Source organism: Lemur catta, chromosome 18, assembly GCF_020740605.2.
Source record: "Lemur catta isolate mLemCat1 chromosome 18, mLemCat1.pri, whole genome shotgun sequence".
Lineage (NCBI taxonomy): Eukaryota > Metazoa > Chordata > Mammalia > Primates > Lemuridae > Lemur > Lemur catta.
The window spans coordinates 18,981,845-19,007,997 of record NC_059145.1 but is presented as its reverse complement, the minus strand read 5'-3'; the positions used below and the strand labels follow the sequence as shown (position 1 = coordinate 19,007,997).

The 26,153-nt window shown below is 39.6% G+C and overlaps 1 protein-coding gene and 1 non-coding gene across 2 annotated transcripts in view; both read right to left on the bottom strand.

Moving 5' to 3' along the window:
* The window catches only part of PDZRN3 (PDZ domain containing ring finger 3), a 225,731-nt gene that overhangs the window by 173,285 nt on the left and 26,293 nt on the right, over positions 1-26,153 (bottom strand). The window lies entirely within an intron of this gene.
* LOC123623682 lies at positions 22,801-22,862 on the bottom strand. The gene has a single exon (XR_006729972.1). It is a non-coding gene; the product is annotated as a U7 small nuclear RNA (small nuclear RNA).

Genomic DNA, 26,153 nt, shown 5'->3' with positions numbered 1-26,153 from the left:
CCTGCGCCACACCTCAGACTTAAAGCAGTGTTCCCAGGCACCTCCTCATTCCTCTGGGATCTTTTCCAGGCAGGACCTGAGGTTCAGTTTCTCTTCCTCCCTGGTGCTTGTTAGCACGGTGCCTTAGAGTCGTGAGTTCTAACACACACGCACTGAGACTGTCCCCGGCCAAAGGGGCCATGTGCTGCACTGGGCCAGATGAGGGGTGACAGTGGTGAAGACAAGGACTCTCAAGGGGTTGAGGGTAGGGCCTCTGAGTGACCTGACATTTACCCTCTGTGCCACCTTGGCCATCTCTTAAACACTGTGACTTGGTTTCCTCATCTGTAAACGGGAGTGACAGTCCTGCTCGCCCCCTCACAGAGCTGTTTTCAGGATAAAAGGCAGGAGGCAGCGGAGGCTCAGGAGCCATTGCCACCTGGGAGGGGCTGAGAACATGACTCCATGTCTGCCTTCCCTTTCTGTTCCCCAACCCGGCTTCATTTTTCTGCCGAGCACTTACTACCTCACTGACACGTTATATGTTTGGTTTCGCTTATTGCCTGGCTTCGCCCTACTAGGGATGTATGAAGACAGGACTCGTTTTCTTCTCTGCTGTACACTGGCACCGAGGACAATGATGGGCACGCAGGAGGACTCAAGCATTTCTCCAACGGATGAATGAACAAACAAACGAATGACTAAATAAACACTGCTTGACCGATTCATGGAGCACACATCTAGAAAAGACTTGATGAATGCTGACAAAAGACTACATACGAATTGCTCTTTTATGGCAATAATTTTAGGCATATTTCATCTTTTGTATTGGTCACAATGATAAAGGCTGCACGTGAATAACATTCTTGAACTGATTTTTGATTTCACACTAGGTAGCGTATACCCCTGCACTTGACATGTCCCCAGACTCTCCATTATGTAATTAACATAGCATTAACCCACATGCTCACTTACTGACAGAATTATACATCCCCAGAGTCCTCTAGAAAAGGAGGAATTTTCTCAGAAAATCTACTGCTCTAATTGATCAGCTGTCTAGATGCAGGTTTCCTCCAAGGCTAGCCTTTGACTGATCCGGGGGCAGCATTTTCCCATCTGCAAGGACGCATCTGTGGTGGCCTGTAGGAGCCTCCATCCGTGTGGCAATGGTACCAAGTTTCCACCAGCACAGAGGATGGAGGAGGAGGAGGACGAAGGTGCCCACAGGAAACAAGACCTAAGGCTCCATAACTTCTTCCTGGCCTCACACCTTCCTAGAGGTTCCTAAAAAGTCTTTTAAGGTACTATTAATAGCTTTGATCTCATCCTTAACATTCTGTAAATGAATTTTCTTTTGTTAGCTCCCATCTACCTGGCTGTGGGCAGAAATAAAAAAACTTTTGCACAACAGAAAGAGAAGATAAAAATCCTAATTTTTACCATCATCACAGTTACCTGTTCCACTTGCATGAACTCTCTAAATTAAAAAGCATCATTATATGCTGTCCAACGCATGGATGAAGTTTTTCAGGATTTAGTTTTATGAAAGTAAATCTTCACCATAGTTTTCCTCATAATGAGACTAAAACATTTCAGTCAACACCACACACAATCTCAGTCCTGTGGCAAGCTTCCTGTACTATATCTTCCCTACACTAAATGCCCTGGAGTGCTTTTATTTTTCCTATTTTTAAAAGGTCTTTGTATCCCTTTTTTCTCAATATCCAGTGGTGAGAAAAGTGATTTATCACCTGCCACACTACTGCTACTCAGTATTCCCACCATAAATCGTGCCTTTGTGACAAAACCTTTATCTTAAAAAACAGATAGCATCAACCATTACTGCTTTTTATGTCAATATCCTTTTATTTAAGAATGACTCTGTTTTCATTATAAATCTTTGCACATATCAGTAGAAGACACATCCATGGCAAATGCCTTCAGCGAGGGGCAACGCAGCTGTAGCTGCATTCTCACTTCTAAGCAGGGGTAAAATCCCTAAGTAAACACATTTCACAGGGGCTGTGGCTGAAGGACATTTTTCAAAGACCAATGCCATTTGGTTGAAGTCAGCTCCGGAGGGCCACATACCTTTTCAATCAAAGCCACAGCTGCGGGGGTGAGAGAGTCCTGCCTCAGGAGAAGAGCCCTCTGAGACCTCTGCCTTCATCTCCCCTGAGCAGGCCACCCTTGCCTCATCCGCAGACCTGCTCCAAGCGTTACTCTCTGAGTCGGCTGCTCAGTCCCCAAACAGCAGAAGCGGAGCTATGGAAGTTGGCGTGGTCACCAAGGTGCACTATTTTGAGAAGACAGGAATACACCTTCCCCTCACTCCAATCCTCAGGTTGGGGCAGGGCAGAGTAAAGAAAAGAAGATGTGGATTAGGTTTGGGGAAGACTTCCTAGGCGCCTTGGTACTTAACTTGAGCAAAAGACAAGATGATACTTTTTAGAAATTTAATTAGGTTTGCATCAACAGAGTTCTGATTTGTACAAAAAAAAAAAAAAAATCTTAAAAATCATTTCATTTTGGCCGGGCGTGGTGGCTCACGCCTGTAATCCTAGCACTCTGGGAGGCCGAGGCGGGTGGATCGCTCGAGGTCAGGAGTTCGAGACCAGCCTGAGCAAGAGCGAGACCCCATCTCTACTAAAAATAGCCAGAAATTATCTGGCCAACTAAAAATAGATATATAGAAAAAAAATTAGCTGGGCATGGTGGCACATGCCTGTAGTCCCAGCTACTCGGGAGGCTGAGGCAGTTGGATTGCTGGAGCCCAGGAGTGTGAGGTTGCTGTGAGCTAGGCTGACGCCACAGCACTCTCTCTAGCCCAGGCAACAAAGCAAGACTCTGTCTCAAAAAAAAAAAAAAAAAAAAAAAATCATTTCATTTAGCATCTTTCTTTTACAGATAAGCAAGCTGGAGTGAAGAGCTAGATTTTAGGTATCCAAAGTCATTCTCTTTTCAAACGTTATTTCAAAAATTAATAAAAATAAAACATCACATCTGTTTGCTCATGGCTATATACTTTCTAAGTTTTGACCCATTTAATGTGTGGTCACATGGCTTGATTTTCTTCCTCTATCTCTCTAATCCTTCTTTCAAAGATTTTAATAAGCTCTTCCAAAGTAACAAAGTTCATGTGGTTAAACTGCTAGTTGTTAACTCAGTGTACAAAGCCAGTGCTGAGCTGTATTCCAGCAGACTCCAGTACAGTTACAAAGAAGAAAAAGTCCTGGATTCATTCATCACAGCACTTAGAAATGTCATTAGCTTCCACAGGTTCCTTGGAATGTATTCCTCTTCCACGGGCCTCAAAATCTTGCATGGATGTCAGAAAACCAAGCTATCTGGTGATCTCTGTGAGAACAGCTCCCATAAATCACACTGTACATTCCGGCTGTCAAGGTGCATAGAACTCAACACAGTTGGTTGCATCCTGCTTCTAAGCACACCTGAATCACTGCAAGGAGCTGGGACAGCAGTATGGAAAAGAAGCCGACCTGTCCCAAACCAGCAACTAATTAGGTACTAATAGAAATAATCACACCAACCCAAGAGGGATCCAGAAAAGAGGGAGAAGCTTCATTTTGCAAGAGCACCCCTCCTTTTTTTAAAATTAAAAATGCAGATTCCATTCTGCATTTGGGAAAACTATGCATATATATCACTTGGATTTGAATGGTTTAATGAGAAACTTGGAAAAACTTCTGGAGTTTTGAAAAGATAGTTTCTGGAGATTTTAGACTGGAGACCTGAGATAAAGTGAAAGTGCCACTCAACTCATTAGCAAAAAGGGAGGTTTTCAGCTCTTTTGTGTCCCACAGTGTGCTGGGATTATGGTTTACCTTAGAGCCTATAGCCGGATACAGAGGTTGGGTGTTGATAGTTGGCTTGTAGAAATGCTGATTAGTTTTACCTGCCCCGAAGGCCTCTCTGAGGTCCTAAGCTGATCCTCTCTGGCAGGACAGGACCCCAGAGCAGATCAACAGCTAGGCAAGATCTCCAGGGCCTTCACTCGCCAGGGAAAGACAGAGTATATACAAAGTACTCCAAGATCATATGCTTTTATTACAGGGTACAGCATGTGACAATCTAGAATACAGGTATCTGGAAAGAGGAGGATGGAAAACGAGAGGCAAACCATCCTTGAAGCTGAAATCTAGCTACAAAGCCAGAGCTGTATTTCAGAAGCAGAATTTTGTAACTGAGGTTAGAAAAGCACAGACTGCAGTCGACATTTGGCCCGCCGCCTGTTTGTTTTAATAAAGTTTTATTGGAACACGGCTATGCTTGTCCATTTGCATTACTGTCTATGGCTGCTTTCACCCTACAATGGCAGAGTTGAGTAGCTGCTACAGAGGCTGTCTGGCCCCCAAAGCTGAAAACGTTCACCATCTGGCCCTTTACGGGAAAAGCTTTCCAACCCCTGTACTATGGAAATAAATCAACGGTGAAAGGGAAGTGGCACAGATGATTTTCATTCTTCCAAATCTACAAAAGCCCTTCAAAAATACTTTATAAATCTTTAAAAATGGCCCATATATATATATATATATATTTGACCCCTCACAAAGGTCCTTATCATAAGCAGCTCTAAACATTAACCCATGTTGTAACACTTTTTAAAAAAAAAATCACAGCAAATACAGAAGGGTGTTTCCATCTCGCTCAAGATAAGCTCTCCAACTCTACCTTGCCACAGATGCAAACTTTCGGCTGCTGGGAAGAGCAACGTGTAGCTAGACTCTTAGTACATCCTCTGGACATGAGTGGTTTACAGGAGGAGCCAAGGCGACCTAAAATTAAAAGGGCAAATACCCTTTATTCTAACATCACAGAGAAGTAACAGTTGTCAGGGTTAATGAGCTGGCTCTAGCCCTGTCCGATATTTGACACTCAGCCTGAAAAGGGAAAAAAATGTCAAACATTAATTATCTTCTAAAGCTAAAGGCTGTCCTCTAAGTACACTCTAACCCCTCTCTTGGAGCCTCTTGACTGCTAATCTCCTTGCCATCAAGAAAACCTGCCCCGGGATAGACTTGCTTTCTGGGCTAAAGCTACATAAAGCTTCTAAAACCAAACTGAGTACTTGACCATGCTAATTAGGCAGAATGAGCTTGTATAGCTGAGAAATCCTTCTTGGCCACACCCCCGACACCTCTTTAAAAACAGAAATGAAGTCAATGGGTTCAGTTCAACGTTGAAAAAGCACTGTTATTTAAAGCAAAATAGTCTAAAGGCAGAAACCAGTATTGACTCAACCTAAAAAATACAAAGGTGATTTTTTAAACGAATTCAATCTTTCCCCCCATCTAGCTCCTTTCCATCCCTGGCAGTTCAGCCCTATGCTAAACAATCCCTTCGAGGACATGCAGTGCTGTCCTCCTGTGGCATGCTGTCAAATAGGACTGATTCTTGTACCTCTCAGCTCACCAAGGGCTGCAATATGATGTCATTGCTTTGAAGTGCGGTACAAAAGAGCAAAGTGATGTTTTGTTTTTTGAAAATAAAAAACTTAGTAAGTTACTATAGTAGAAAATCTCCAAACTCTGAAGGATTTCATCTTTCTCATAAAAATTGGTACTTGTATAATTCAATGTGATCGCCTACAAAAGTAATGAACATAAACGGCATTACCCTGTACGTAAAAGGAAGAACAAAGGTTTATAATTACACAGCTAATTCTCAAGAGCGCTTGCAAACAAATATAGAGCAAATACAATATGTGTGCTGTCTGCAGACCACAAAGGTGTCTGCAACCTAGAAAAAGCCCAGTTCGAATCCCAGCTCTGCCACCCCTCAGCTGAGGGGAATGGCAACAGGTCCTGCAGCTCCACACGCCTCTGTTTTCTCATCATACAAGTGAATACCAAATGAATTGCTCTCCAAGGATCTTTACATTTTTCCTGTGATTCCCTATTTAGGTTGATCAAACCAATTTTTGTATATTAAGTAGCAGTAAGCCTCTTCTTACCGAATGTATGAAAGTTCAGGCAAAATATCATGAAAGAGAGAAAGGGATAGGGGGATGAGGAAATAAGGAGAAAAGGGGAAAAATGGACTAAATCATCTTTAGTTATGTTGCTATCATTCTGCAAGGAGTAACTATACATCCTTTAGAAGAAACTACAGGTGTGTACACACATGCATATATATACAACGGGGTAGGGAGCTGCCTATTTTCTGCCAAAATCTTTCCTTTACCACCCCCCACCCCAAAATGAGGAATTGAACCCTATCCAATGCTCAGGGTAGGGGAACAGAGTCTAAATTGAGACTGATTAAAATAATGCAGTTTTCACACCTGACTACAGGTGTTACCCAAAGCCACTCAAAAATAAAGCTGATATAAATGGATAGTCACCTACTACCTAGTAATAGAGGCTGAATGAAACTGCACGCTCAAGACCTAAGTCGCATTTTACCCCATCACAAACCTACAAGTCAAGGCAACTACGTGTCTTTCCAGGCTCCAGTGTGCCAAACAAGAATGCCACAGCCCTGACTTCAGCAGGCACTTTTAATGTACCTCTCTGTGAATGATCAGTGATCCAAGCTACAAAAAGGTAGAGAAACAAGTTTTCAGAGTGATAGAAGCAGAATTCTAAGTTCCCCAAAATACTGAGAAAAAATTCATCTTTTTCAAGATAACCATCAACAACAACCACAAATTTCTTAAAGCACCTGTTGGAATCATCAACCTTTCACATTTTTAAATTTTGTACAATTGAACTTACTGACTGAATGCACTTATTGATAGAAACCAGTACCTATGTATCCCATGTCCTGCAAAGGCAGGACTTTACAGAGTTGTCATCTTGTTGGTGTGGTTACTGCACATTTAGAGTGATAGATAAAGCAGTCAAAGTGTTATAGATAAGGGAAATTTCTGGAGAAAGAATCATGAGAACAAATCAGAAAAAGTGAAAAAAAAAAAAAAAATTCAGACTAAACCAAGAACACCCATTTTCAATGCCTCTAGTAGCGTGGATTGCAAGGCTGTCAAAACGTTCATTTTTGCTGACCTTAATCTGCAGTGTGATGTGATGTTTTGGGACATGACTAAATTAATACTTTTCTGAATGGAGTCGCTTGCTCATGCATGGCTGATGAATCATTCTATAAAAGGTCAATTTTTATGCATTAATTCTAGCAAAGAGAGTTTCCCTGCTTTCAACCCCCAATTGAGAGTTTAGTATAATGTCTTTCCAAGAGGATCTCTGCAGAAAGAAGAATGTGGAGGACAGCTTGATCAATCCAAGAGATTAGAAACTATTAACATGACTGACTTCTGCTGTGAGTGGGTCTCTGTGGAAAGTTCTGCACATGCTTTTACTCATTTATGTTTTAGTTTGTAAACTCAAAGAATGCACATAAATCCCACATGTAATCAGAGATGCAGATGTTTATTACAACCAGGATTAGTAAAGAACAACAGGAACCCTTGGTACTGGAGGAATCTATGCTAAGTGCATCGTGTGCCAAATCTCAGTTACTCCCCTTGCTCTCTGTCCCCAGGGGAGACATCCTGAACAGAGCAGGTGCACGGGTTCCCTTGCTCCACTGGCTTCTAGCTGGGACCAAAGTCAGTGGGGCACACCTGAGGAGAGGCGAGGAGAGGCAAGGGAGGGAGGAGAAATGAGGCCCAGATATGTGTCCCCCAGCTCCCTCCCATGGGATGCCTCTTGACAGCAGTGTCCCCCCAGAGATCACAGCTCCCCTCTGGACAGCCCTCTTCACAGGATGCCCTTCTTCTAGGTTCCAGTAATCCTTGCTCTTCTGCCCTTCAAGCCAAAGGCTGGTCACAGCATGGCTTCTAGCCCAGGTTACTGCCCCATCCTCTTTCTCCCCCTATACCAGCAGTCAGCAAACTATGGCCCGGGGGCCAGATCCCACCCAAAGCCTGTTTTCGTTTTCCCAGAAGACACACCCATTCATTTAGGTACTATCTATGTCTGCTTTTACCCTAGAAGAGCAGAGTTGAGTAGCTGAAACAGAGTCCAAAAGGCCTGCGAGGCTGAAAATATTTACTGTCTGGCCCTTTACAGAAGTTTGCCAATCCCTGCCCTATACTCTTCCCATATCCGTGAAAACAGTCCTCTTATTAATACTTACTAACCTCTCCTAACTTATCTTAAGTGTGCCATCTGTCTACTCCTGGGATCCTGAATGATACAGTCCTCAACTACTTCTACAAGGTACCTTGCTTGAGTTACTATAATTATTCACATTACATAACGGACTAGGAAATTTAAGATTTTTTTTTTTTTGAGACAGAGTCTCACTCTGTTGCCCTGAGTAGAGTGCAGTGGCATCATCACAGCTCACTGCAACTTCAAACTCCTGGGCTCAAGCAATCCTCTTGCCTCAGCCTCCTGAGTAGCTGGGACTACAGGTGTGCACCTAGATTACCAGCTAATTTTTCTATTTTTAGTAGAGACAGGGTCTCGCTCTTGCTCAGGCTGGTCTTGAACTCCTGAGCTCAAGTGATCCTCTTGCTTTGGCCTCCCAGAGTGCTATTAGGATTACAGGAGTGAGCCACTGCACCCGGCCTAGGATTCCTTTAGGAAGAAATGTTTAGGTGAAAAGGAATGAGACTGAGAATGAGTTATATGTTTAAAAAAAAAAAAAAGTCTGCCCAAAAGGGGTTTACAGAGAGAGAGAGAGATGGGGCTGGAGGGGGGAGAACTGATTGATTTTACAGGTGAAATGCTAAAAATCTGTCAATACAGTAAGGATCCAGTGAATATTTTTCTTCTTATTTAAAAGATAAATTAACAGTAGCCAAGAATCCAAGTTTGCTTTTAGAGACCAATGAGGAACCTATCTCCCTTGCTATTTCCTGCTCTTTCAGCTTGGATATGAGAAACATTAATATTTCAGTTAATGAACTGGAAAGATGTTAGGACAGGATTCTTGCTCCATCCATGAGCTGTGTGAAAAAATTACACAGGAACTTGGTTTGCCAAAGGAAAATTACATGGTTAAACGCGGTTCCTCTTAGCCAGCCCCTACTCCCTACATTTTGAAAAAGCTCAGTAAATATCTGAAGATAAAACTTTTCCAACATATACTAATTCTGAAAGGCCCCTGGTATGGTCCGAGTGGTGGTGTCCCCACCAGATGTATATGGTGTGATCTAATGCCCAATGTGACAGAGTATGAAGACATGAGTCCTTCGGGAAATGATTAAGACATGAGGCAGCCGCCCTCATGAATGGGATTAGCGCTCTTATAAAAGAGACTCAGGGATCTCGTTTGTCTCAAGTGAGGATACAGCAATGAGGCACCACCTCTGATGCAGAGAGCCTTCAGCAGACACTGAATATGCCAGCACCTTGATCTTGGACTTTCCAGCCTCCAGAACTGTGAACAGTAAAGTTCTGTTGTTTATACATTACCCAGTCTAAGGTATTTTGTTATAGCAGCAAAAAAAAGGGTAAGACAGTCCTACTCCATGGGGCCTAAGAGCAATAAACAAGCTACTGTCAGATAATAATAATAATCAATGTACACTACCAGTTATTTAGCACATTAGATGTACCAAGGCCTATACATGCTTTATGTTCATTTTTTTCATTTACAGATTCCAACAAGCTTATTTTTAACGTTCTACGATTTCCATATTTCAGTTGAGAACATGGAGGTGAATAGGTGTTGAGCATTAGCCCAAATTTGTAAATGACGGAGCTTTTCTGAACGTGGTACACTGCAAGCTACTCCTGCCCACGCGTGGGCCTCACTGCTACAGAAGAAAGCAGCCTGCCACTGAGGACCTGACTATAAGGGTGCAACGCAGGGGTTATTTCATCATCACTGCACCATTGTTCGTGAAACTCCTGGTGGTTTAAAGCTATTGATGTGGTCCCAACACTGAATGGACAGGCAGACTGTTTGCTCCATGGGACCTATTCTAGTAGGTATGGTGTGTGTGTGTGTGTGTGTGTGTGTGTACATGTGGGGACACATTTACATCATAATATTTAGAGTAAGCTCCTTCAGGCTTCTATAGAAAACATTATAAATTTCAAACACCACTGAAGAAGCAGTGATTCCAGATGACCTTAACCCACGAAAGGCAGACCCTTCACATCCCTGAGCCTCCACCCATCATTTCTATGTTATTTGGTACCTCGTACCCTCGAGCCTTCATATTGTGTGAAGTGTTCCTGTGTGTGTTTGTTTATCCAGTTGAAAACTGAAGGGCCATCTTAGGATTGCGTTGATCTTGACGGAGGGAGAGTGTCGGTTTTCAGGGCTTTGTCTAGGACCTTGCAAAGAGCTTAGGAATGTTTAGCAGAGGTCTGTGGGTGGTTCCAAGGAGTCCGTGAGGCCCTTGAAACTGTGCACACACATGGGTGAGGCAGAGGGAATGAGAGACTGTGAGAATGAGCAGTTTTTGGCAAGAGGATCCAGAGCTCTCATCAGATCCTTCCAGGGTTCTGTCTCCCCCAAACCACAAAGAATCTCAGATGAGAGATAACGCCGTCCTCTTCCCTGCGGTGCAGCCAGCTCACGCAACCACATGGGCTAGAATGTTCCCGTCACTCTCCATACCATGCCTTACTCACCACTGACTCAGCGTGACCCTGTGATGTCAGCAGGCGCTATTCCCTCCAGAGTGCAACCTGACACAAGAGGAGAAGGCTGGACTGGACTCCATCCAAATGGTTTAGTTACTCAAGTCGCAACAGGGCCTCTTCCGTGGCTGTGGCTGCTTCACCTGGGAGGCAATCTCTTGACGTCCGGCCTAAGACTCAGAATAGGACCTTATTTAATCTTGACTTCAGTCTGCCTACAAAGAGTGCACATGGACCTCCTGTACCTCTTTGGACATCTTTGGCTGGGTAATTCTCCCTAATGATTATTTTGTTATTGCTTTGTATCTTGCTTTATAATAATAAAATTCTCTAATTCTGAAGTACCATACAACTGCCTTTACAGCATTCAGTCAATAATTTTGACATAACATACCAGCAGCAACCAGAAGAGGTTTTATTTCAGTAAAATGCCCTTTTGGGGGAGGGAGGATAAATTTGGGGGTTTAAGGTTTACTCAAGCATAAATTCCAAGGTTCAAACATACTCTCAAATATAGAACAACAGACCTAAAACACATAAGCAACACTCTTTTGGGATTCTTCATAGAATCGTGTGTGTATCTGGGGGGTGGGGCAGAGGCTTTCTCTCAGTCAGCTGAGTAGGTAAAAAGAACTAATAGTCTGCTCAGTATGTTTTCTAATTTTCCCCACATTTTTAAACAAACACACTAAACGCTCCCCATGCTATGACCATGTATGTCCAACTATCTTATGTTAGTCTTTGAATAACCGTGACTCTACTTTCAGAAGACACATCTACCAATAACCAGCCTTGGAATTTGTGAGGGTATGTCTGTGTGAAATGTGTTATCACCTACTTATGTATATTTTATATAAAAATTATTTTCTGATTATAAAGAAATATTTGGTTATTGTAGAAAATAAAATTTAAAAAATTATATGAATGTATACTATAATTCAACTTTTTGGACTCCAAATTCCAGGACTACAGGAAAGATGCAGAGGGACATCGTTACAGTACTGTCTGTGGACCTCAAAGTACAAAATAATTTAAGGATTTATCAATAGAAGTGTCACTGAATAAACTGGATTCATAACTAGATGATGAAATAGCATGTATTTATTAAAACCGATGAGTTACATATGTATCCATTGGAGGAATGAGCATCATTCACTGTTAAAGAAAACATGTCAGAAAATGAGTACAGTAGGATTGTGTCTGTGTAAAGACAGTGATCAAAAAAAGAAAAAAGCAGACATGTGTTTCTATTTTGTACAATTGTGGAGAAGGCTATGGAAGGCTAGCTGCTGGGCTGCAAACAGCTCACCTTGGGGCTTGGGAAGAAGGAAAGGAGAGGAAGGCAGGTGGAGATTTGTCTTTTTTGTTTTAAAATTTCTATTGTTTCAATGGCTACAGAAACTCCACAGAACATTTTAATTTCTGGTGGTCCATTCAATGAAAGACTTTTTTTTTTTTAAAAGAAAGAGAACTGTATGTTATAATAAAAAGATCTCAGATTCCACCCCTTCCACCCTGCAAGCTAAGCTACTGCTGGCAAGTTGCTGTGTGCAAATTCTCATTATTTCTTATACTTACACTAACAAAAATAACTTTTTTGGTTGGTTGTTACTATTATTATTGTTATTTATAATATTAGAATCTCACACAGAAGATCAACTATTTTAGTTAAACGGGGGCATGGGACCCAAAGCTCCAGACACTCTCCTTCATGGAAACAAAAATAACTTTTTAAAACAAGATTTATATTTTATATGCATATAGAATTGGTTATATGTTTTTATAATGTTATTGTTTATATATAAACACACAGAGTCTTGTAATATGCTTATTCACTTAGTGGGGCTTCAACAACGTCCCACTGGCCTGGGACCTGGCTGGGCAGAATGGAACAGAAAGGACAGCACACAGAGCCAGATGTGGACGTGGACTCTGTTCTTCTCAACTGCCAGCTGGGTGACCTCGAGTAAGGCACTTAACCTGAGCCTCAGAGGTGCCACCTGTACAATGAGAAGGAGGCTACTGCCATTGCAAGGTTGCAGGGAGCAGCACATTAGGATAACCCAGCTCACCGCCTCAGCTCACTGCGTACAGGAGGCGCCCAACAAATGGAAACAATCAATAATCATAATGTGATAATAATGTCATTGAATATTTGCTATGTGCTAAGAACTTTTCTAAGAGCTTCTAAAATCTTAAGATATATTAACTCATTTAATCAGCGCACCTAACTTACGAGATAGGGGCTATCATCCTCATTTTTCAGATGAGAAAACAAAAGTCCAGAAAAGGAACTTGCCAACACTACACAGCTAATAATATCAGAGCTGGGATTCGAACCCATGCCGCTAGCTGACCCTTCCCCGCTACACATACTGCTGCTCAATAGTATGACTGTGGTGAAATTTTATAGAAGTTAAGTTCATAAGCATTTCTATGGACCATGTGATAACAGATTAACCATACTAACTGAAACAGCCTCAGGCTGTTTGGGGACAGAGACCTTTCCAGTTGGGGACATATGGGTGAACTCCCCTGGGCACCCCACACTAGCCCACCTGTGATGTTCAGCACTCTCTCCCCCATCTTTCTCTGTGTGGCCATCCAGTCACACTCTGCAAAGGAGACAGCAGCCAGGAGCTTCTCTTTGCCCCATGAGCACTTCCAGCACACAAAACAAAATTTACCATCATAAAGGGAGAAAGCTCTACAAGTAAAATAGGACAGGACAAGACGGCCTCTAGTCTGCACACACCTGAGACCACAGTCCTTCACTCGGTCACTGCAGGAGTCTGTGCCCCAGACGGCCAGCTCATGGCAGTGAATATCTCATTAGCTTATGATGGAATGAATGGTCCCCATTAGACTCTGGTCATGGGAATCCCGTGACCAAATAATTAAACACACAGGTGACCCTAATGTCATGAAAAAATGACTTATTTCCAATCTCCAGAAACCAGAGACATTTAGCAATGTGTCTACCATCACTTTCAGTGCTCTCCTAAATAAAATCAAAACGACACTTCGGTTTCCTTAAATAGGGTCTAAAAGACCTTAAGGTCTAGCTTTGTCTCGTAGGTGGTCTGTAACATTAAACCACCAACAATTAGCTTTATGCTTTCACTTCCAATGCCAGGGCAGTTCTTTTCTCTCTCTGACAAGGCCAGGACATTCCCTCTGTCTGGTGTGGTACATGAGGAGAGGAAAAAAAAAGAAAGAAAAACAAGCAGGCCATTTACAACCTGAGAGTTTTACTTCAATGCGCTTAATGAGCGGAATCTGGCATCCCTGTTACAGGAGCATCTTCTCTGACTGCTACTGAACTTCAGGTGCCATGGGGATTAAGTTATTAATAGAAAGGTAGGGGAAAGATGAGGAATAGAAAAAAAGAACCATCTCCACTCAGGAAAACAGGATAATGACAAGCAGACCCTTGTCACTTTGGAGTTGAACTTGAGAATCAAAAATATGTTTTGCCCAATTAAAAGTGGCTACATTTCCAGCACAAGTTACCAACTTTTATTTTTTCATTTTTTTCCTTATCTTGTGCTGTTAAAGGGGACAACTTTCATTTCTTAATTGGGTGGTGCTCCATTTAATGGTGTATGTGTGCACAAATATATATATGAGTCATGGATAAGAAAACAAATGAAAGCTGATTTAGGAAGAAAAAAGAAACATTTATTACTAATAAAACCACCTAGATTTTTATATGTGTGTGTTTGTTTTAAAGTCACTTGTAACAAATATTGGATTCGTCTAGTGTTATTCTGGTTTAGATTCTAGTGTTACTAATGGTATGTCATTAAACAACAGCATTCCATATTATTCTCTCTAAAGTAAATACAAACACTACACTGCATTTTATCATTAATATGTTCATTCTTGTTCGGATATCAGCTAAGCAAAAGGCTACATTAAACACAATAAAAATTACCGAAATATGTTAACAAAAGCAGTTAGCAATTCAGAAAGCTTACCACTATCCTTTTAACTTGTGTAATTGAGATATCACTCACTAAAAAAGTCCATTTGAATGAACTCTACCATCCCACACCCCAAAAGGACAGAGAAACTGCACTGTTTTTATCTTCTCCTTTTCAAATTGTTAACGAATGGCATTTTTTTTCCCAAAATAAACTATTTAAATGTGAGTCCAGGCTGCCGCCAACTTCCAGAGATAACATTTCAGCTTTAGGTTGGCTGGCATATAAACACTCCAGCAGATGCTCCCTTAATTCTAAACAACTTTAGTTTTCCTTCTTGGCCTACATGCTTAAAGGGAAAACTAAGACAGTTGTTCTATATACTAGTTTCACCATTCTAAAGTTTAGGAATTTAGGTTTTAAATTTTTTTGTCAGCAAATGTTATTAGAAAACAGACTGGTGATGTCTATTAGGAAATTTCTACTTGATCTCTTCATTTATATTAAGATCTACACTGTGTTCAGTTTAACATTCATTTCATGAGAACATTCATCTATTTTCAGCTTGTCACCTTTTCTCATTAGTCCAGCAGAGAACACAAACCTCCAACATTTTGGCAGAAAGATAGCAGTAAAAAGGTAAAATAAATTTATTTACTACAACAGGCTTTAAACATCATCTTGCGTATCAAATCCCTCCTGGGGTGTGGTGTAGTGGCAGGAAAGTATGAAGACCTGTCCCAAGGCCCTTGTTTAATACCCTCTCCTTTGCATTCCCCCCAGAGAAGCCCTCAGAAAGTTCCACTGTGGTTTATTGCTGCACTGAGAATCTGGTTTAATTAAGCAACTGTGGCAAAGGAATTATTTCCTGGAACATGTATGAAAATCTGTGGCAACAATAGTGACTAAACTTCCATCAAAGAAAATGGCACTCTCAGAAGTGAGCAAAGGCATCTTCCAGAACTTAGTTGCTATTGATTTTATGTTGGTAAAACTGGCTTCTACAGGAAGATAAGATCCAAGTCAATGGGGAAGGAGAGGCCAAAGGTGACTAATGTTACGTATTTTCCAATATGGTGGTGAGGCCGAAAGCTTCATTAAGCAAAAAACACAACCGCTGAAGGAAACTTAGACTCTGTTTCGCATAAAGTGAGTTAATCAGAGATAACACAATTTACTAAATCTTATCATTGAACAGGACTAAGAAAAATGTTTAATTAAAATATGAAGACTGGAATTCATAAACGCAGCAGACTTTTAAAGTTTGGTTTATAAAACCCAATGTGGCATACCAAAAATTAAACTCCTGATTTTCTTAGGATGTCATTATATTTATCTTTTTTCTTTTTTTTTTTTTAAAAAAAAGCAAAATTAGGGCTTATGTATGATTACTCTCTGGCAAGCCCATTTACTCCCTTGTTTCCAAATTAAGGAACTCTCTACTCCTGAATTCCTCCTGGCACTAGTAGAGATATCTATTTTAACCTACTGCTATTCCTGTATGGACAGCTGGTAGATTCCACCTGTCTGCAGGAGGTGTTGTCAAAGTATCAAATGTCTCCAAGGCCTCATGACATACTGTCACCTGCCTTGAATGCTTCTAATGTTAGACTGCCTGCAGTTTTATCCTCAGCAGTTGGTCATGTGACTTGAAAATCTATTCCCAAGTCAGGTGACAGATATTTCCTGATCAAATACTCTGTTACCAGGCATGGCTCTAGCTACTGGGACTATGGGATGTACAGAGCTCAATGTGTCCCTGCTCTTGAAAGCTTACACTCAAGCAGGGCTCTCCTTGGTGCTTCCCTAACAAACTGCAAACCTCACAGGGACACGGCACCGTAAGACCCAACAGATGCTGGATTCAGAAGCCTTTTTAGGTGTAACTGACTACCTTCCCAACAGGATCTAGAATATGTGCAGTCACGACACATGCCACACAAAGCATCCAAATCAAACATCAGGCTGATACAAATTCCTCGGAAGGAGGAGAAATTACCCTGCACACCAAAGTGCCACACTTAGAAACAAGCTAGGCTTCCAAAAACTGGACCCACGTCCCTTTGTAGTAAGTTCATTATTACGCAAGTGACCCCTAGCTAACACCGCCCATCTGTTGGTGGCATGCAGAGCTCATGATCTTTGCCTCAGCCAAGAAGTTCACAAGTAGAAAGTTGACAGGTAAAGGAGATTATTTTTACAAATACAGTCATATATTCTAACACCAAATCTGACTCCATTCGGATCACAACAGGTTGGACTTAGACTTGCCATCGGCCGATCCAACAGATTCTGGGGAATAATACCGGCAAGAGACATCTGCTGTCAGCTTGGAAGGTACAGCTCTGTCCTCCAAAGCAGAGAGTTTTCAAACTGTGGGCTGCTGCCCTTCAGTGAGCCATGAAATCAACTTAGTGGGTGGCAAACAGCATTAAAAGAAAAAGAATAAACTAGAAATACCAGACTGCATTGCATGCGTTAAAGATGAGTATCTCTCATGAAATTTTTCCCTTTTTCATACACATCTACCAGACCCGTTCACGTTTGTAAGTGCAGCACTGGGTCCCACACATGTAAAACATATGTTTCAGTGTGGGTCAATGACAAAAAGTTGGCAAAATGCTCTTTCAAAGAGCAGCGTAGGATGAATTGCTGTTTAAGCTGTACTTATATGCATGCTTGGGCTATGTACATACGGTAAATAGCCACAACTGGAATGCATAAAGATAGTATTGTTTTTCAAAAAAATGTATTAAGTACACAAACCAACAAAAGTTTACCAAAAAAGGATTTCCTGATTTCTGGCTCATGACATTAATATTTACCTATATGTCTCTGAAAGTTTTGAACAATGATGGAACTCTTCCTCTCTGTAGTGGTTTCTAATCTCGAACGGGTCCTTCTTTCCTCAACCAACCAAACTAAAGTAGCTACACAGAGTTTTTAGCTCAGACTGGTACACGGCAGCAGGGGAGCATGTCACATTACTGTAGGTGACCCTCAGTGTGTGGGACCTTGACAACATGATCAAATTATTCCATTGTCAATCTCCATTGTCCATGGCTCTTAACCACCATATTAACTGACTGCCCTTCTAATTAACATAGTGTCAATTATCTTCTTCTAAACTTAGGTCTCACAGGTAAATTCCCTAGAGCCAGGAATTACATATTAGCTCTCTACATCACATCTCTCTCTGATCACATCTAGGGGACAGATGCAATTTGGGGCTAAATAAAACAGAAAGTGAATACATCCAAAGTGTATATGTTGACACATTTTGACAGCATGAGCACACTCCCGAACACTTACCCACAGGAGGAAAACATGGAACCTGCACCCCAAAAACTCCCCTCAGGCCTGTTCCTAGCCACCATCCTGACTTCTAACCCTACCAAATAATTCTGTCCTTAAACCAAGAGAAAAGAAAACAAGACTCAAGGATCAGAGTTTTCTGCAAGCAAACGATCCAGCTTAAATTTACTAACACTACATTTTTATTGTATTTATTTTTACTCCTATCTTCTATTTACAGCAAGTGAAAATGACTTTCCATTTTACAGTCATGACACACAGTTTCCTTTTAAAATAAATTTAAGTTAAAAGAATGTTGCTTAAAGAAAATGTTAAGTATTTAGCAAAATGGGTGGCACATACGTGGCAAAAACTGAGCATCTGGTATAAGAGCAACTAAAGTCTGAGAAACACTTATTTAGGTTTGCCGATCAGTGCAAAATGGTAAACAGGCTTCACTGACCATCCTTCACTCTGATTTTCCTCAGATGAGGGTGGATTGTCTCCCTGCCCTGTGATATATCAGAAGGACTGATTTCCTCTTTGGCTTAATCTTAAAACAGTTTAATGGTTGGTCCTCCCAGGAGATGACATGATGTTATTTTTATAGCCTTTTGTCTTGTGTTTCTCCCATGTATCATGCTTCAAGACTGGAAGATGCTAATTCAGAAAGAATTAGCAAAGCGAATTTCTCCTTATATCTCTACTATTTTAAGTTTTAAAAGATCACTTAGAACTGGGATGGACTGGAACAAAAGGCCACAAACAGCTCCCATTATTGAATGCTTTTAATATTCTAACCGTGGCAAAAAAACAACAACCACTTGATACGGGCTTAACTTTCAAACAAACTAAAGGAGAAAAGGAAGATATCATTTCAATAGAAATAGCAACTTCCTTCCTTGTCCTTTTCTCTCTTCATCAGTGCAAATCCCTGAGTACACTGTTAAATCTAGTAAATTTAGTAGGTGAGATTTTCCAAATTTCACCTAATAGATTTACTTAGTGTATCAAGCAAATTAACCTACACTTAGCTATGAATAGGCTTCACAGGTAATTAAGTCCCTTTGTCAAAACAAAGATTTCCTTGCTACCACTTTACATAATACCACCTGCCCAAAGGATTCTCCTTTCGTTTCATACAAAATATAAATAAAGGTTATTAAACGTGGACTATATTCAAAACACCTTATAACTTCATCCAATTTATCTTCTGTCTTCAGTGAGTGAAGACAAAAATCTCAGTAGTTAACTAATGTGTAGCCAACAAAGTATTTGCATTCAGGCAGAAATACTCACAGATTCATATACATATTCATACAGAGCCACACATATACATTTTACAAACTCTTTAAGCAATTTAAAAAAAATCTTATTTGTCAAAACACAGTAATTCAAAGGCTGTGGCTAACAACAGTTAAAGCATGGTTTAGGACTTCATTAAAACACAAATACCAAGGTAACAAGTCTCTGAAAATGATTCTGCCAAACCGGGCGTTTAGTGTCCTTCCTCAGTTTGTTTATGTCTCTCTATTGTTTCATATACCAAAGGGAATTAGTCCTCCAGGTAATAAGATGCTAATTTGGGCATCTGAATGGAGAAATCATAAACTTCACCAACTTTGTTACCATCATCCTTTAAAAGGAAAGGGGAAAGTCATTCCTTTTTCTAGCTTTTAAACTTACCTTTTAATAATTGAAAAAAATTAAGATGTGCTCCATTGAGAGTATTAAGAAGTCTCAAGCTTTCAATAAAAATGATGGAATATTTTTTTCTTGCTTGATTTTCTCTGTTCTCTAATTCCTTTATCACCAGCAGTTCTATTCCAAGTCCTTATCAGATGTTCATATTATCTCACCCAGGGTTCTTATAAGCACACTGACCCAGATATTTCAAAGAATGACACAAAGCATCAGAAATCCAATAACAATGCTGCCACAAAAATCATACTTAATCCTATTCTGTTTGAACTGCCTCCATTTCATTGAAGCTAGAGTTTAGAACAAGTAATGAAAATATTACGTGTCCCTTATGCAATTTCCATGCCCCATTAGATTCCAGCACATAAGCCCTATATCCATTCCTGAATGATAAAACTGATAACAGTTTTTTGTCAAGCTAATGCTTAGTATCAGTAAGCGTTTCTGTAACCATCTTTATGCTTGATTGTATTTTTCAACTCTTCTACTTTGGTGTATTTCATTAATATCAAGACTTAAAAATGTCACACTGAAAAGAAATTAAATATAACTTGCAATCTTAAGGGAAGTTTTTGTTAAAGAAATACGAACTCATCACGATTTTAAGAAAATCCCAGTATTCCTCACGAGTCAATATAAAAACAGAATCCTTAAACTGTTCTGGCACTTATTTAAAAATAGCTGATATTGAACACATCATTGTTTGACTTTATTTTTAGAACACTTAAGTCAGCACATATGCAATGAATTACCATGTTGTTCACACTAAGACATATATTAAGAATTACCCCTGATTGACCAATTATTGTGATTTATATGGCCCTAGGAAGTGGCAGCTCTTAATCTAGATTCAAACTGTCACTAATTTCAAAAAGAAATCTAAAACAAATTAAAATGGTCTATTCACAACTGTAATTTCAGGTTCATGAAACTGTGCCATACAGCCATCATCAAAGCACTGCTTTGCTGGAAGGCCCCTCCACTCCAGCCTCTAAGGACCTACAGGAAACAACACAGCATAGCTAACCACCTGGTGCGTATTTATTCTGGGGCCAAATTTACAGTATTCAGACACATGCAATATTTTCTTTGCTATGGCAACTCTATGATATATATAACATTTTCCATATTTTACCAAAGAAAGAAATGCTCAGAGATGATAAGAAGCTTGTCCCTGGTTATGAAACTAGTAAATGGCAGAACTAGAATTCAAAAGCTGATTCCACCATTGTCCATGGCTCTTAACCACCATATAATAAACTGACTGCCCTTCTAATTAACATAGTGTCAATTATCTTCTTCTAAACTTAGGTCTCACAGGTAAACTCCCTAGAGCCAGGTTCTACATATTAGCTCTTTACGTATTCTGATCTATCTCATATTAAGCAGAACTAAGTGCATATCCAACAGGTGAACATCACCTGCTAATGGTTTTTCTTCCATCATTACTCTAAGAGCTCATACAACATGAAGATTTTTCAACAAGCCACAACCAGAGATCACGCTATATAATTTATCCCCCACCTAATTTTTTTTTTAAATCAATACCTAACCATTTTTTGGATATGGGCTACATGTATCTGGCTAATGTATCCTCAAATCAACATGTCTGGAAACATGCATTTGCTAGCAAAAGTGTTCTATCAAAAGAACAAAAGACTGTCTTTTTTATTAGATTGCCAGCATCAATTTTGTTCCACCCTACAGTTTCTCCAACTATTCAAAAATAGAAAATAAACATATTTAGCTCATTTTAAAATCAGACTTGCATTTTTCTTTTAGGGGTTGGGGGGTGGCTATTAAACCAAACATTGTTAGGCTTTAAGTTCTCCTGATCCTGAGAGCTCTCAAATGACTGGTTAGGAAAGTAGGGAGTGAGGAAAGATGGAAATGAAGAGAATCAAAATAGCTACCACGGCAGCAGAGAGTGCCACCCTCAGGAGAAAAGGGGTGGGGCTCAGCCTCTATGCAGTTCCAATGACCATCAAAATAGACAAAGCCGGGGTAAAAGTCAGAGGTCTCCATTGAGCAGTGTGGCACTCAGTGTGGAAGACTAACTCCATACCAGCTGCCCTCCACTGCTAGCCTCAAAGGAATCATTAATCCTCATTAGAAGAAATCATGCTGTGGCAGCTACCCACCCTGGAGTACTCGAAGTTCCCAGCCAAAGTGGCATAATTGCAAATCAGTGCTTGCAGCTGCTATTCTGCCCTTAAGACTTCCTATTTGCAATTCCCACTGACAATTCCTGATTGTCAACATTCTCTCCTCCTGTTCACAGCACCCTAATCTACAGGCACTGTGCTTAGTTTTTGCTTCCAAAATGATGTCTGCCTACAACTTTGGTTTCCCCAGAGCTCTCTCATGTTACATGCAAGCCATAGTTTATAATCTAAGTCAGGCCTCCCAAACACATCTTCCAAATTAAACGAAAATGCATCTAGCACTTTTTGTCTCTTAGCAACAGACAAAAAGACAAAAAAAATTTTTACAAAATAGGTAAGGGTCATTGCTCTCAAAACCCCCATACTTAAAGTGTCTAGATATCATGTGTAACGATGACTTCATGTGAAATATATTTTATCTGTATTGTTGTCAAAGGCTTGTTTTTGTTTTGTTGTCCTTAGGAAATCACCAAAGATTTAATCTTTTGACCTAATCTTCACTCAAAAAATTTAATGGGGACAGCAGTCACTTCTGATTTATTCTTGATTTTAAAATGCTTTGTGGATTATCTAATTAAATCTTTTTATTAAGGGATGACTTTGGGGGATAGATTTAAAACTTCTGTGGAGTCAGAGCTCCCGCAAAAGTACACAGTGTCGACATAAAGTAAACTCTGATTAAAATGGGCAGAGAACGGGAGAGATGCTCTGCCAAAGAGAAGGACCCAACACCCAGACTGCAGACTTTCAGCATGAGATAAATGCCTATGCATTTCCACACCTGGTGCCATATGCTATGAGCTTTTAGCAATGAGAAGGATGAGTAATTTTTAAAAGGAAATACACAAGCAGGAGTCAGCTTTGTGGTATTTAAAAGTCAAAAGAAACTTCTAACTCACCAAGTTTTTCAACTTCACTCTTTACTGGATTACGAAAAAAAATATATAAAATATTCACCTTGGAGAAATATAACATTACAGAAACATGACTTTACATATTTAAAGTCCTCCATAATCCCATCACACAAAATAACTGTAATAACTATAAAATGTTTATTAGCTCAGAGAATTTCCTGTGCAAAGACTAATATACATAAATGCCTTAAAAATAAACAAATCGCATCATACCATATGTTCCATTCTTCTTTTTCTCCATGGGGGATTTTCTGGTAAAACTGAAAAACCTGCTAGATAAATTCTAAAAGAGTGGTAACACTGCATATGTTCTATTCTTCACCTAATTTTTATGTCTATCTGACTGGTAGGAAGTAATATATGTTACAAAGATGTTCACTGAAAGGCTAGTTTTGATAGCAAAATAATAATAAAATAATAATAGTATTAATAAATATACAAATCTATAGATAAGTACAATGAGCTCTGTGTAGTCACTAGAAAGAAATTAATACATAATATTTTTTAAGGCAACTATGGAGTAAAGAGGGAATATTTTGTTTTAATTGGTCACATTGTTAATTCTGGAAAGTATATCTCCCCGAAATAGTTCAAGGTTTTTTCAATAATCCTACAGCAGCACCACATTCTTGCTAAAATATATAACAAGAAGAAAACAGACCTCAGAAATATTTTGCTAATTTCTATATTTAGCTTTGGTATGAAGTTCTTATATTTCACACAAAAATTTTAATTTTAAATAACAACGCTTCACATTCTGCTCAATAGCAAAAATCTTTCCCTTACATTATCTCCTTGATCCACCCAGACAACATGACAGGTAGGAAAGACAGGTAGCAAATACTCTTCCCATTTTAGAAGTGAAGAAATGGAGGCTCAACATTTAGGATACCAAGACCACAGAGTGAGTAGCTGGGTAGAGACTTAAACCTGGGTGTCCTGATGTAAGTCTCAGAGCTCTTTCTAACCTAACATGTCCCTTCTAATGCTAAGGAGACCAGCTGCATTTCAGAGAAACATAACACAATTCTGGTAGGGTCTTCTACTGCTGTAATAGGCTATTAGGGTAAAGTGAGAGTGGTAAAAGTGGTTAGGGTTGATAGGTGGAGGGAAAAAAGATGCTATGTAATGTAAAGGTGTTCACTTCATTTTACATGGGAAGACCAAAAAGATATATTGCCTTACGCCAGCGATAAAAGAGAGTCATTACTTCCAAATGACATTCCAAAAACATCATTTAAGTAACTTCATCTAGAGATAGCAAATGCACAGCCATACTGTCACCCCTCTCCTTGTTTGTGCCCACCGAAACCATCACTAGAGGACCACTGAGCTCACCTCCACTCAATCCAGTCATAGCCTCAGAATCCTTTGAGGACAACAAATCCAGGGTGATGTCACTGCAAACCAACAGAAATTGGTATATGGGATGAAACTCTAGTCTTTCCCTCTAGAAATGAATGATGCATCTCTGGGCCTGTTTAGCAATAAGGTTCCTGTATACAGTTATCCCAGATATGCATCATCCATTTTTGATTAATGTTAAAAAGAAACACGTGAGGCTGTACTAGTCTCATCCACAGTGACTGATCCCCATCGACCACATTCGTCAAAGGAATATGAAGACTTTGGTCAGTGGCAATTATTCACTTAAGAAGAAAAATCTATTAGCGTTAATTTGAAATCTTATTGCCTTAGTTACCCAAATATTTTGTTTTGATGAAAGAGACTTGGTATAATTCAAGCTGTGTTAAGAAGATTCCTTGTTAGCTGCAAAAGTAAGCCATTCTTACTCCTGTAATGAAAAGGGAAAATATAATTACAAAATCATTTGTTTTATAACATATTTTTTAATCCAAAACCAAGCTAAAAATGAAATGGACACATTTTAACTAATGTTCACAAATAAGTTTTAATTCACTGATAACATCAAAGCCAAGATCAGAAATTTAATTCAAAGGAACAAAGTACGTGGATGGTTATTTCAAAAGGCACTCTTCTAGGAACTACAAATCTGTAAAGAGGAAGAATAAAATTAACCATGTGGAATGAAATTGGAGGTATTGTTGTAGGTAGGCAGAGTTTTCAAAATGTGTAGATGAATGGATGTAAAAATAGAGAGGTATGTGCTGTTGTGTGTGTGTATGTGTGTTTATATTAATATGTACATATTTACATTTTCTAGCTCTGTCCACTGAGGGTGCCTAGAAGCAATGAAACCTCCATCAGAATGAGCACCCTGGCATCCATATTTTGGTTTCTATACACCATTCTCCACTAAATGGAGCTAGAGCTCCTTGGAAAAGTGCTGATTTTAGAACTGGGGAGAAGAAAATAGAAGATTAGCCTGGAACATCTTATTACACCAGGAAATAGGAAAGTGCTCAAAATAATGGGAACATATCAAAAGGACAGAGGTTGAAAGCCTGAAAGAGTTCCATATGGCCAAAACTGGACCAATGTGACCACCAAATTATAAAAATCCATGAGTCCATATTGATATAATAGATAAAAAGACAGACAGATAAATAGGCAGATTAAATAGTGGGGAAAGAAACATTCTTTCTTATAATGGGAAGTCAACTAATAAATGGAGAAGGAATGGTATTAGAAAACTCACCATTTGTCAATCATCGCAATAATAAAAGATTCAATTGAAAATCATCAATTGATGCTAAAACCAGTGTATGACAGTTTGAGGAACAGCAGGATATTCACACAGTCTCAAAGTATCTCCACACAAGATAATTATTAATTATAATGAAGAAAATAGTAACTTTATGGTAGAGAAACAGATATGACTTTAACCAAGTGGTTCAAGTTAACATCACCAATAAAGGGGCGAATCGACCTTATGTGAGTCCTGACATCACACACTGAGGACACACTATCTATCACTTCTGTGGTATTCTTGCCCAAAATGTATGACCTGGATCTATCTATGGGGAAACATTAGACAAATGCAAATTGAGGGACATTATGCAAAATATCTGCTTTGTACTCTTTAAAAATATCAGTGGCATGGAAGACAGAAGCAGAGGGATTGTTGCAAGGTTAAGGAGACTAAAGAAATATGAAAACTGAATAAAACACATTGATAGGGGAGTTTCTTTTGCTATAAAGGACATTATGGGAAGAGTTAGCAAAATCTGAATAAATTCTATAGATTATAGTGCTACACCAATGTTAATTTCCTGATTTAGATGACTGTAGCATAGTTATGTAAGAGTGTGTCTTATTCCTAAAAAGTACACACTAATGTATATAGAGATAAAGAGTAGAGAAGAAAAAGGATAAAGTAAGTGTCATAAACATTAACATTTGGGGAATCTGGGTGAACAGTGTACAGAAATTCATGTCTGTAAGCCTGAAATTATGTCAAAGTAAAAATTTAAAAGAAAAAAAGGGGAGTATTCTATTCCTTTTTTAAAAAAACGCTCCGTCAGGTTAATTCACATGCCATTCTACAATTTTAGCTGCTTTCAGAACATCACCTTCCCACCTAACAAGTGGTGAAATCTCGCTGTGCTTTACCAAGTAGCCCAGCTCTGGGAGGGAAAGCATTGCTAATCCTTTCTAGTTGACCCTGTAACC